Raw genomic sequence first — 14,706 nt, 5'->3', positions numbered from 1 at the left:
ACGGACATGGGCGGCGTTCCAGACCTGCCCGGCCCTGCGGAACCACTCATCGACAACGGGCGCATCGATCTGGCTGGGTGTCCCAAGGGGCCAGGGCCGGCTGGTACCCCAGGACGCACTGGAATGGAGTGAGCCCCATGGAGGAGTGAACAAGGGAGTTCTGGGCATTTTCTGCCCAGGGAAGAAACCTCGCCCACTCACCCTGCCGGTCCTGACAGTGGCAACGAAGAAACCTCCCCAGCTCCTGGTTCATGTGCTCCACCTGCCCATTCGACTGAGGCCTATACCCAGAAGTGAGGCTGGCCATGACCCCTATCTTCTCCAGGAAAGCCTTCCACACTCGGGAAGTGAATTGGGGGCCACGGTTCGAGACGATGTCCTCCGGAAGTCCATAATCCCGGAAGACCTCAGCGACCTGGAGAGCAGAAGGAAGAGCAGTTAGTGGCAAAAATCTGCATGATTTGGAGAACTGATCTACGACCACCAGGACTGTGGTGAAGCCATCAGAACGTGGGAGGTCGGTGACAAAGTCTATGGACAGGTGTGACCAAGGTCGCTGAGGCACTGGGAGAGGAACTAGTTTGCCTGCCGGGGCATTCCGAGGTGTCTTCGTTTGGGCACATATGGAACAGGAGTTGACATAGCGGGGAGATTAAAGTAGCCAAGGTGGGCCACCAGTAATTTAGAGAGAGAGAATTTAGGGTGCGCGTAATACCGGAGTGCCCTGCCGTAAGGGTGGTTTGCACCCAGATCAGCAGTCTGTCACGGACCCTGGTGGGTACATACATGTGCCCCAGAGGGGCGTTGGCAGGCGCTGGGTCCTCCTGAGTCGCCAGGCGGATGTCTTCGTCCACATCCCCAAACGACAGGTGCCACGATGAGAGACAGAGGCAGGATAGGACCCCCCAGATCCTTCCTTTCTCCAGTATGGTGCATCCTGGAGAGTGCGTCGGCTTTCACATTCTGGGATCCTGGGCGGTAGGACAGAATAAACTGAAAGCGAGTAAGAAATTGGGCCCACCTGGCTTGACGATAGTTCATCCATTTTGCTGCCTGTATATGCTCCAAATTCCGGTGGTCAGTGAGAATCCGGAATGGATGGACTGCGCCCTCCAGCCGGTGTCTCCATTCCTCCAGAGCGAGGACCACCGCCAACAGCTCCCTGTCTCCAACTCCATAGTTCCTCTCTGCGGGGGTAAGCTTTTTTGAGAAAAAGGCACAGGGATACATTTTCTCTGGCTTACCTTGCCGCTGGGAGAGGACCCCACCCACGCCCCCCTCAGATACGTCCACCTCCAGGATGAAAGGACGAGCTGGATCTGGGTGTTTTAGGATGGGCTCTGTGGTGAACCTCTCCTTCAGCCTCTTGAAGACAGCGTCAGTCTCAGGGTTCCAGGCCAGCTTCTGAGGCCCACCCTTAAGGAGAGAGGTGAGCGGGGCAGCTATGGAGCTGAAGGACCTGATGAAACGCCGGTAGAAATTTGTGAAGCTCTGTAGGCCCTTGATGGTGGTGGGGACTGGTCATAACCTGACTGCGTCCGTCTTCGCTATTTCCATGAACACCCCCTGAGGACTGATCCTGTATCCAAGGAAGGAGATAGCCTGTTGGTGGAAGTTGCATTTCTCCCCCTTCACCAACAGGCTGTGTTCCCGGAGGCGGAGTAGGACCGCTCGGATGTCCCTGACGTGCTCCTCGAACATAGGCGAGTAGATCAGGATATCGTCGATGTACACCACCACCTGCCTACTCAGCATGTCTCGGAACACGTCATTGACGAAGGACTGTAAAACGGAAGGTGCGTTGGTGAGGCCGTAGGGCATGATGCAGTATTCATAGTGGCCTGAGGTAGTGCTGAATGCCGTCTTCCACTCGTCTCCTTCCCGTATTCGGATCAGGTTGTAGGCACTCCTCAGGTCCAACTTGGTAAAGTGCCGGGCCCCTCGTAGCTGCTCGATGGCCAACGGAACCAGAGGGAGGGGGTACCGATACTTGGTGGTGACTGCGTTTAGCCCCCGGTAGTCAATGCACGGCCTCAGTACTCCGTCTTTTTTGGCCACGAAGAAGAAGCTGGCGGAGGCAGGAGAGGTAGAGCGTCTGATGAACCCCTGTTTCAGGGTCTCCAACACATACTTCTCCATGGCCTCAGTCTCCGCTATGGAGAGGGAGTAAATGCGACTCTTCGGGGGGTGTTGTCCCTCCAGCAGGTAAATGGCGCAGTTCAGGGCCTGTGAGGAGGGAGACACTTGGAGGCAGAGAAGACATCGGAGAGATCTACATACTCACGTGGAATGTTGGGCTGGAGGGCGGACTCCGGACTCTCCACTGACGTGGAACAACAAACCACCGGCAGGCAGGTCTTCCGGCATGAGGGGGACCAGGCTATGATCCTCTTGGTGATCCAATTGATTGTGGGGTTGTGTAGTCTGAGCCAGGGCAATCCCAAGACTATCTGGTGAAGGGGTGATGTGACGATGTGGAAGGACAGCTCCTCGTGGTGCTCCGTTAGTGTGGGAATGGTGATGGTGATGGGGAGAGTGACGTGCGTAATGGTGCCTGATCCAAGTGGTTTATTGTCCAGCGAGGTGACGTGTAACGGAGAAGGTAGTGGCACGGTGGGCAACCCCCATTTAGAGACCAGCTCCCTAACGATAAGGTTCCTCGCTGATCCGGAATCTATCATTGCCTTACGGAGCGGCGACGGGAGTCATACCGCTTAGATAGGGAGCCGCCAGGAGATCTGTGGTCCGTGGTGGTGTAGGGGATGCTGCCCACCTCCATGGGTGAGGACTCGGAGGCAGGTCGGCTTCCATAGCTCAGATGGGGTGAGCGTCGAGGCTCCGGGTGGTGTTGGGAACGCCGTTGGTCTCTCAACACGTAGTCAAGATGAATGGACATGGCGGTGAGGGTATCAAGGTCCATCTCGACATCCCGACATGCAAGTTCCGTCGTGATGGCCTCTCGTAAGCCTCTCCTGAAAGCCGTGCGCAAAGCACGCTCATTCCAGCCGGAAGACGCCCCCATCGTGCGAAAGCTGAGGGTGTACTCAAACGCGGCCACCTCTCCCTGTTGTAGCCGGAGGAGACGCTCACCCCAGTCCTTTCCCTTCGTGGGATGATAGAACACCGCCCTGAATCGAACGAGGAAGGTAGAGTAGGGAAGCGCCGTGGCCTCACCTCCTTCCCAGACTGCCGTGGTCCAATCCAGCGCCTTTCCCTTCAGTAGCGAAATCACCAGCGCTATCCTGGCTTGGTCCAATGGAGATGCCCCACGCTGACGCGCCAGATACAGTGAAACCTGTAACAGGAAGCCTCTACATTTAATCGTTTTTCCATCATAGTGCTCCGGCAGGGCAAGGGGTCCCTCAGACGTTGGAGATAGCATGGGAGGAGGTGGACTGGGTGCACTCGCCACTCCCTGAGGTGGAACCGGAGCGATGGTTAGTTTATGCAGCGTTTGGAGCTCTTCCTGCATGGCGGCATTCTGCTGGGCAAACTCCAGGAGGATTGCCTGCTGCATCCATCTTCGTGATTGGTGTGTGATTCTGTGATGAGTACTGAGGATATGAAGAGGCAGGACGCAGATGCAGGAATCAACAATGTAAAGGTTTACTTAACACTGAGAAAGACAACAACAAAGAGCGTGTACACGACATGACACTAACAATCACACACAACACAACACTGAACAGTCCAGGGCTATATAGGGGTGGTGATGAGATGATGAGGTGCAGGTGCGCTGGAGGTGATTTGGGTGCGTTGGTTTTCCATTCCGGTGTTTCCGAGTTGGTGCGTTCAGACTGGTGGCTCAGTAGACCAGCGAATCAGAGCGCCGGAGGAGAGCAACGGGAGGAGACGTGAAAGCTGAGCATGAAAATGATGTAAACCAAATGCCATGGCCGTTTCAGTGACCAGATCTCAACCCAATTGAATACTTATAGGAGATTCTGGAGCGGCGCCTGAGACAGTGTTTTCCACCACCATCAACAAAACACCAAATGAAGGAATTTCTCATGGAAGAATGGTGTCGCATCCCTCCAATGGAGTTCCAGACACTTGTAGAATCAATACCAAGGCGCATTGAAGCATGTTCTGGCTCGTTGTGGCCCAACACCCTATTAAGACACTTTATGTTGGTGTTTCCTTTATTTTGGCACTTACCTGTAGTTTATCAACATTTAACAATAGCTAATATGTAGTTTATAAACCACCAATAGTTCATTGGATTAAATTGTATGAATGTCATTTATTTGGCTAGCTACTGTACGTAGTGAGCTTTTATGGGGCATACTGCAACAACAACAAAAAATTATATGGATAGTTTAAAGTACATAGGCCTCTTAGCATGTAGTGATTTTGGAAGCTATAGAAATGCATTTATTAATGTGTACATTTGTTTTGACACGTTTATTCTATTACAGACACTTTCATGCATACTTTTGCATTATATTATGTGAGCTAAACATCTTTTATATAGACAGTGGGGAAAAAAAGTATTTAGTCAGCCACAAATTGTGCAAGTTCTCCCACTTAAAAAGATGAGAGAGGCCTGTAATTTTCATCATAGGTACACGTCAACTATGACAGAAAATTGAGATTTTTTTTCTCCAGAAAATCACATTGTAGGATTTTTAATGAATTTATTTGCAAATTATGGTGGAAAATAAGTATTTGGTCACCTACAAACAAGCAAGATTTCTGGCTCTCACAGACCTGTAACTTCTTCTTTAAGAGGCTCCTCTGTCCTCCACTCGTTACCTGTATTAATGGCACCTGTTTGAACTTGTTATCAGTATAAAAGACACCTGTCCACAACCTCAAACAGTCACACTCCAAACTCCACTATGGCCAAGACCAAAGAGCTGTCAAAGGACACCAGAAACAAAATTGTAGATCTGCACCAGGCTGGGAAGACTGAATCTGCAATAGGTAAGCAGCTTGGTTTGAATAAATCAACTGTGGGAGCAATTATTAGGAAATGGAAGACATACAAGACCACTGATAATCTCCCTCGATCTGGGGCTCTACGCAAGATCTCACCCCATGGGGTCAAAATGATCACAAGAACGGTGAGCAAAAATCCCAGAACCACACGGGGGGACCTAGTGAATGACCTGCAGAGAGCTGGGACCAAAGTAACAAAGCCTACCATCAGTAACACACTGCGCCGCCAGGGACTCAAATCCTGCAGTGCCAGACGTGTCCCCCTGCTTAAGCCAGTACATGCCCAGGCCCGTCTGAAGTTTGCTAGAGTGCATTTGGATGAACCAGAAGAGGATTGGGAGAATGTCATATGGTCAGATGAAACCAAAATAGAACTTTTTTGGTAAAAACTCAACTCGTCATGTTTGGAGGACAAAGAATGCTGAGTTGCATCCAAAGAACACCATACCTACTGTGAAGCATGGGGTGGAAACATCATGCTTTGGGGCTGTTTTTCTGCAAAGGGACCAGGACGACTGATCCGTGTAAAGGAAAGAATGAATGGGGCCATGTATCGTGAGATTTTGAGTGAAAACCTCCTTCCATCAGCAAGGGCATTGAAGATGAAACATGGCTGGGTCTTTCAGTATGACAATGATCCCAAACACACCGCCCGGGCAACCAAGGAGTGGCTTCGTAAGAAGCATTTCAAGGTCCTGGAGTGGCCTAGCCAGTCTCCAGTTCTCAACCCCATAGAAAATCTTTGGAGGGAGTTGAAAGTCTGTGTTGCCCAGCGACAGCCCCAAAACATCACTGCTCTAGAGGAGATCTGCATGGAGGAATGGGCCAAAATACCAGCAACAGTGTGTGAAAACCTTGTGAAGACTTACAAAAAACGTTTGACCTGTGTCATTGCCAACAAAGGGTATATAACAAAGTATTGAGAAACTTTTGTTATTGACCAAATACTTATTTTCCATCATAATTTGCAAATAAATTCATTAAAAATCCTACAATGTGATTTTCTGGATTTGTTTTTTCTCATTTGTCTGTCATAGTTGGCGTGTACCTATGATGAAAATTACAGGCCTCTCTCATCTTTTTTAAGTGGGAGAACTTGCACAATTGGTGGCTGACTAAATACTTTTTTCCCCCACTGTATATATATAAACTCAGCAAAAAAGAAACGTCCCTTTTTCAGGACCCAGTCTTTCAAAAGATAATTCGTAAAATTCCAAATAACTTCACAGATCTTCATTGTAAAGGGTTTAAACACTGTTTCTCATGCTTGTTCAATTAACCATAAACAATTAATGAACATGCACCTGTGGAACGGTCGTTATGACACTAACAGCTTACAGACGGAAGGCAATTAAGGTCACAGTCAAAACTTAGGACGCTAAAGAGGCCTTTCTACTGACTCTGAAAAACACCAAAGAAAGATGCCTATGGTCCTTGCTCATCTCTGTGAACGTGCCTTAGGCATGCTGCAAGGAGGCATGAGGACTGCAGATGTGGCCAGGGCAATAAATTGCAATGTCCATGCTGTGAGACGCCTAAGACGGCGCTACAGGGAGACAGGACGGACAGCTGATCATCCTCGCAGTGGCAAACCACGTGTAACAACACCAGGACAGGATCGGTACATCCGAACATCACACCTGCGGGACAGGTACAGGATGGCAACAACAACTTCCCGAGTTACACCAGGAACGCACAATCCCTCCATCAGTGCTCCGACTGTCCGCAATAGGCTGAGAGAGGCTGGACTGAGGGCTTGTAGGCCTGTTGTAAGGCAGGTCCTCACCAGACATCACCGGCAACAAAGTCGCCTATGGGCACAAACCCACCGTCGCTGGACCAGACAGGACTGGCAAAAAGTGCTCTTCACTGACGAGTCGCAGTTTTGTCTCACCAGGGGTGATGGTCGGATGCGCGTTTATTGTCGAAGGAATGAGCGTTACACCGAGGCCTGTACTCTGGAGCGGGATCGATTTGGAGGTGGAGGGTCCGTCATGGTCTGGGGCAGTGTGTCACAGCATCATCGGACTGATTTTGTTGTTATTGCAGGCAATCTCAACGCTGTGCGTTACAGGGAAGACATCCTCCTCCCTCATGTGGTACCCTACCTGCAGGCTCATCCTGACATGACCCTCCAGCATGACAATGCCAACCGCCATACTGCTCGTTCTGTGCGTGATTTCCTGCAAGACAGGAATGTCAGTGTTCTGCCATGGCCAGCGAAGAGCCCGGATCTCAATCCCATTGAGCACGTCTGGGACCTGTTGGATCGGAGGGTGAGGGCTAGGGCCATTCCCCCCAGAAATGTCAGGGAACTTGCAGGTTTCTTGGTGGAAGAGTGGGGTAACATCTCACAGCAAGAACTGGCAAATCTGGGACAGTCCATGAGGAGGAGATGTACTGCAGCACTTAATGCAGCTGGTGGCCACACCAGATATTAACTGTTACTTTTGATTTTGACCCCCCCCTTTGTTCAGGGACACATTATTCAATTTCTGTTAGTCACATGTCTGTGGAACTTGTTCAATTTATGTCTCAGTTGTTGAATCATGTTATGTTCATACAAATATTTACACATGTTAAGTTTGCTGAAAATAAACGCAGTTGACAGTGAGTGGACGTTTCTTTTTTTGCTGAGTTTATATATAGTACCAGAGCATATGAGCGGAGTAGAGCGGTGAGAATCTCAGCTCCTCGCTCACGGAGCTGTTCACCCCTCCGCTCCCCCCGCTCAAAGCCACATCAGGCCAGTCCGCTCATTATCGCTCAGCGCTCAACGCAGTTTGCATCGCGCTCCACTCAAATCGCCCCCGCTCACTCCAAAAAAAGGAACAAAATCTGCATGTATTTCACTTTTAGCTTAAACCACAGCCTTACTTTATCTCCCCGGATTATCCATTCTGTCTTGAACGGGATCTAACACTGACGCTAAAATGAGATGTTAATCAGTATAGTATATTCCATAGCGAATTGACACGTTGTTTGCCAATGTTTCTGCAAAAGCAGCGATGCACATTGGAAGTGCAGCGTGAGTGTAATCGGTGAGCAGGGATTTGATTTCTGTGACAGCAGGGAGGATCATCCCCAGGTTCCCCAGCTCCTTCTGCATTTTGTCTGTGAGATCTGCTAGTGGTGTCAGCACACTGACAAGGTGCGTCAGCTGCCGTACTTGATTCAGGGTGATGTTAGCAACATTAGACTTGAGTTTGTTTTGCCATAACGGTCTTTTTGGGAACAACCGGATGAACGACTGAATCATCTGCAGCTGGCTGCTCCATCGAATGGCGCAGGCATTTGTGGGGCGGACACCTAATTGGTCGGTTTCCTCTGTGCTCTTGCGTACACTTTTCACCAGGTGCCCGACTTTCACTAACAGCCTATTAATGTTGTCGTGCTCGTTAAAGGCGTTTTTGATCGCCAGCTGAAGCATGTGAATGGGGCATCTCAGATGTAAATTTGACAAAGTAAAGTACTGATTTATCATAGTTTCTTGGGGGTGTAGCCCGGTTGAGCTGCGCTGGCGAATGTTGCATCCCTTCGCGTTCTCCTTTACTCAGCGGTTCATAGTCCATGAAAATAATTTCAAAAAATGCTACATCCAGCTCTCTTTTTCTCTCCCTTGTTATGGTTGGGCCTTTGCGTGCAGTGAATAAACTTTTGAATTCCTCAACCCTTTTCTCTTGTTGCTGCTGCTGCTCCTCTCGCTCTATAAAATACAAATTCATGGACGACACAAATTAAATTAAACAGATGGATTCTGGGTCAGGCTTGAGCATGCTTCAGACTCGTGGTGTGAGCGAGCGAAATGGAGGCGGGACATAGGGCGACGCTCCGTCCTTTTAAAAAATGCCGCTCTGCGCTCTGTTCAAAATCCGTCCGCTCACGCTCCACGCTCGCTCCCGCTCCACTCCGCTCATATGCTCTGTATAGTACCAGTCAAAAGTTTGGACACACCTACTCATTCAAGATTATTATTATTTTTAAAACTATTTTCTACCATAGCAACACCCACCCGTAGTCTGTGCTCCAGCAGGTATATTTCACTGGTCATCCCCAAAGCCAACACCTCCTTTGGCCGCCATTCCTTCCAGTTCTCTGCTGCCAATGACGAACGAACTGCAAAAATCTCTGAAGCTGGAGACTCTTATCTCCGTCACTAACTTTAAGCATCAGTTGTCAGAGCAGCTTACCGATCACTGCACCTGTACACAGCCATTCTGAAATTAGCCCACCAAACTACTTCATCCCCATATTGTTATTTATTTTGCTAATTTGCACCCCAGTATCTCTATTTGCACATCATCTTTTGCACATCTACAGTGAGGGAAAAAAGTATTTGATCCCCTGCTGATTTCGTACGTTTGCCCACTGACAAAGACATGATCAGTCTATAATTGTAATGGTAGGTTTATTTGAACAGTAAGAGACAGAATAACAACAAAAAAATCCAGTAAAACGCATGTCAAAACTGTTATAAATTGATTTGCATTTTAATGAGGGAAATAAGTATTTGACCCCTCTGCAAAACATGACTTAGTACTTGGTGGCAAAACCTTTGTTGGCAATCACAGAGGTCAGACGTTTCTTGTAGTTGGCCACCAGATTTGCACACATCTCAGGAGGGATTTTGTCCGTATCCTCTTTGCAAATCTTCTCCAAGTCATTAAGGTTTAGAGCCTGACGTTTGGCAACTCGAACCTTCAGCTCCCTCCACAGATTTTCTGGCTAGGCCACTCCAGGACCTTAATGTGCTTCTTCTTGAGCCACTCCTTTGTTGCCTTGGCCGTGTGTTTTGGGTCATTGTCATGCTGGAATACCCATCCACGACCCATTTTCAATGCCCTGGCTGAGGGAAGGAGGTTCTCACCCAAGATTTGACGGTACATGGCCCCGTCCATCGTCCCTTTGATGCGGTGAAGTTGTCCTGTCCCCTTAGCAGAAAAACACCCCCAAAGCATAATGTTTCCACCTCCATGTTTGACGGTGGGGATGGTGTTCTTGGGGTCATAGGCAGCATTCCTCCTCCTACAAACACGGCGAGTTGAGTTGATGCCAAAGAGCTCGATTTTGGTCTCATCTGAACACAACACTTTCACCCAGTTCTCCTCTGAATCATTCAGATGTTCATTGGCAAACTTCAGATGGACCTGTATATGTGCTTTCTTGAGCAGGTGGACCTTGCGGGCGCTGCAGGATTTCAGTCCTTCACGACGTAGTGTGTTACCAATTGTTGTCTTGGTGACTATGGTCCCAGCTGCCTTGAGATCATTGACAAGATCCTACCGTTTAGTTCTGGGCTGATTCCTCACCGTTCTCATGATCATTGCAACTCCACGAGGTGAGATCTTGCATGGAGCCCCAGGCCAAGGGAGATTGACAGGTCTTTTGTGTTTCTTCCATTTTTGTCACCTTCTCACCAAGCTGCTTGGCGATGGTCTTGTAGCCCATTCCAGCCTTGTGTAGGTCTACAATCTTGTCCCTGACATCCTTGGAGCGCTCTTTGGTCTTGGCCATGGTGGAGAGTTTTGAATCTGATTGATTGATTGCTTCTGTGGACAGGTGTCTTTTATACAGGTAACAAGATGAGATTAGGAGCACTCCCTTTAAGAGTGTGCTCCTAATCTCAGCTTGTTACCTGTATAAAAGACACCTGGGAGCCAGAAATCTTTCTGATTGAGAGGGAGTCAAATACTTATTTCCCTCATTAAAATGCAAATCAATTCATAACATTTTTGACATGCGTTTTTCAGGATATTTTTGTTGTTATTCTGTCTCTCACTGTTCAAATAAACCTACCATTAAAATTATAGACTGATCATTTCTTTGTCAGTGGGCAAACATACCAAATCAGCAGGGGATCAAATACTTTTCATTTCTTAGCCAATTTATTTGCAGTTTGCATGTTCTGGAATATCTGTACAGTTCACTCTGTCATTTGGGTTAGTATTTTTGGAGTAACTACAATGTTTTTGATCCATCCTCAATTTTCTCCTATCACAGCCATTAAACTCAGTAACTGTTTTAAAATCACTATTGGCCTCATGGTGAAATCCCAGAAAGGTTTCCTTCTTCCCCGACAACTAAGTTAGGAAAGACGCCTGTATCTTTGTAGTGACTAGGTGTATAGATACACCATCCAAAGTGTAATTAATAACTTCACCATTCTCAAAGAGATAGCTTATTATGTGACTTGTTAAGCACATTTTTACTCCTGAACTTATTTAGGCTTGCCATAACAAAGGGATTGAAAACGTATTGACTCAAGACATTTCAGCTTTTCATTTTTAATTACTTTGTAAAAGTTTCTAAAAAACTTTGACATTATGGGGTATCGTGTGTAGGCCAGTGACACAAAATCTCAATTAAACCATTTAAAATTCAGTCTGTAACACACACAACAAAATGTGAAAAAAGTAAATGGCTGTGAATACTTACTGAAGGCACTGTACCTGTCGACAGCAGAGGGAGCACACCCCCATCCACATCGACGGGGCCGCAGTGGAGAAGGTGAAAAGCTTCAAGTTCCTCGGCGTGCACATCACTGACAATCTTAAATGGTGCACCCACACACAGACAGTGTGGTGAAGAAGGTGCAACAGTACCTCTTCAACCTCAGGAGGCTGAAGAAATCCATCTTGGCTCCTAAGACCCTCACATACTTTTACAGATGCACCATTGAGAGCATCCTGTCGGGCTGTATCACCGCCTGGTACAGGGAACTGCATCGGCCGCAATGGCAGGGCTCTCCACAGGGTTGTGCGGTCTGCCCAACGCATCACCAGGGTCACACTGCCTGCCCTCCAGGACACCTACAACACCCGATGTCAAAGGAAGGTCAAAAAGATCATCAAAGACGTCAACCATCCGAGCCATGGCCTGTTCACTTTGCTATCATCCAGAAGGCAAGGTCAGTACAGGTGCATCAAAGCTGGGCCGAGAGACTGAAAAACAGCTTCTATCTCAAAGCCAACCGACTGTTAAATAGCCATCACTAGCCGGGCCTCCACCCAGTACCCTGCCCTGAACTTAGTAACTGTCACTAGCCGGCTACCACCCGGTTACTCAAACCTGCACCTTAGAGGCTGCTGCCCTATGTACATAGACATGGAATCACTGGTCACTTTAATAATGGAAAACTGGTTACTTTAATAATGTTTACATACTGTTTTACTCATTTCATATGTATGTACTGTATTCAAGTCAATGAACTCCCATTCAACTATTGCTGTATATATACTATTGTCCTACGTATTCTACAGATATACTACATATTCAATCCACATACTGTCCATAATGTCTATACATCCCATCACATATACAGTCATGGCCAAAATTGTTGGCACCCCTGAAATTTTTCCAGAAAATGAAGTATTTCTCACAGAAAAGTATTGAAATTACACATGTTTTGCTATGCACATGTTTATTTCCTTTGTGTGTATTGGAATAACACAAAAAAAACAGGAAAAAAGCCAATTTGACATAATTTCACACAAAACTCAAAAAATGGGCCGGACAAAATGATTGGCACCCTTAACTTAATATTTAGTTGCACACCCTTTGGAAAAAATAACTGAAATCAGTCGCTTCCTATAACCATCAATAAGCTTCTTACACCTCTCACCCGGAATTTTGGACCACTCTTCTTTTGCAAACTGCTCCAGGTCTCTCATATTGGATGGGTGCCTTTTCCCAACAGCAATTTTAAGATCTCTCCACAGGTGTTCAATGGGATTAAGATCTGGACTCATTGCTGGCCACTTCAGAACTCTCCAGCGCTTTGTTGCCATCCATTTCTGGGTGCTTTTTGAAGTATGTTTGGGGTCATTGTCCTGCTGGAAGACCCATGATCTCGGACGCAAACCCAGCTTTCTGACACTGGGCCCTACATTGCGACTCCAAAATCCTTTGGTAATCCTCAGATTTCATGATGCCTTGCACACAGTCAAGGCACCCAGTGCCAGAGGCAGCAAAACAACCCCAAAACATCTTTGAACCTCCACCATATTTGACTGTAGGTACTGTGTTCTTTTCTTTGAAGGCTTCATTACATTTTCGGTAAACAGTAGAACGATGTGCTTTACCAAAAAGCTCTATCTTGGTCTCATCTGTCCATAAGACGTTCTCCCAGAAGGAATTTGGCTTACTCATGTACATTTTGGCAAACTGTAGTCTTGCTTTTTTATGTCTCTGTGTCAGCAGTGGGGTCCTCCTGGGTCTCCTGCCATAGCGTTTCATTTCATTCAAATTTCGACGTATAGTTCGCGCTCGACACTGATGCACCCTGAGCCTGCAGGACAGCTTGAATTTCTTTGGAACTTGTTTGGGGCTGCTTATCCACCATCCGGACTATCCTGCGTTGCAACCTTTCATCAATTTTTCTCTTCCGTCCACGTCCAGGGAGATTAGCTACAGTGCCATGGGTTGCAAACTTCTTGATCATGTTGCGCACTGTGGACAAAGGAACATCTAGATCTCTGGAGATGGACTTGTAACCTTGAGATTGTTGATATTTTTCCACAATTTTGGTTCTCAAGTCCTCAGACAGTTCTCTTTTCCTCTTTCTGTTCTCCATGCTTAGTGTGGCACACACAGAAACACAATGCAAAGACTGAGTCAACTTCTCTCCTTTTTATCTGCTTTCAGGTGTGATTTTTAGATTGCCCACACCTGTTACTTGCCCCAGGTGAGTTTAAAGGAGCATCACATGCTTGGAACAAACTTATTTATCCACAATTTTGAAAGGGTGCCAATAACTTTGTCCGGCCCATTTTTTTAGTTTTGTGTTTTTTCTGTTTTTTTTTGTGTTATTCCAATACACACAAAGGAAATAAACATGTGCATAGCAAAACATGTGTAATTTCAATACTTTTCTGTGAGAAATACTTCATTTTCTGGAAAAATTTCAGGGGTGCCAACAATTTTGGCCATGACTGTATATATATATATATATATATATATAACATACATATTTATACTCCGGACTCCGACATTGCTTGTCGTAATATTTATATATTTCTTATTTCCAATCTTTTACTTTTAGATCTATGTGTGTTGTTGTGAATTGTTAGATATTACTGCACTGCTGTAGCTAGGAACACAAGCATTTTGCTACACCCACAATAACATCTGCTAAATATGTGTATGCGACCAATACAATTTGATTTAAATTTGATTTGTAAACAAGAGTAATAGTGACCAGTAGCAGGATAAATAGATAGATACTAATGGTAATGGCAATCAATAATCAATGAACAGCAGCATAGGTGTGAGGGGAGCAGTAGTTGTGTAATCTGTAAAATAAAGGTGCAATCCGTCAGATGTGGACATGCAAATTGCCTTTCATGTCTATGTCTATTAAATACCTGTAGTCTACCATACTATAGTAGTCTATAATGAATCATATCATAAGGAATTATTCTCTCATATCAGGTGAGAGGCAAACTTTTGGAACCTCATCCATCATGACAATTACGACTTTAAAAGTTGAAAAACAAACCGCATTTCCCCCATTAGATTGAATTATTTATACACAGTCTTATTAATGCTGACACATCACATTTTGATGTCTTGGTTTTTTAAGCAGTAGGCCTAGTTACACAATTGAGGAGTATTTTCCTTATTGCCTAAGGCTTCAGAGCAGGTCCTCTAATTCATCTTGTCATGACCTGGAAATTCCTGATCTTGTGTACCGGGCAGAGACTTCTGATCGTAATAGCCTGGTAGGACGAAGTTAGGGAATTCCAGCTGTTGGAAAACTCAACTCCT

The sequence above is a fragment of the Coregonus clupeaformis genome, unplaced genomic scaffold (genome assembly GCF_020615455.1).
Source record: "Coregonus clupeaformis isolate EN_2021a unplaced genomic scaffold, ASM2061545v1 scaf2561, whole genome shotgun sequence".
NCBI classification, from domain to species: Eukaryota; Metazoa; Chordata; class Actinopteri; order Salmoniformes; family Salmonidae; genus Coregonus; species Coregonus clupeaformis.
Note: the sequence above shows the minus strand (reverse complement) of the source record.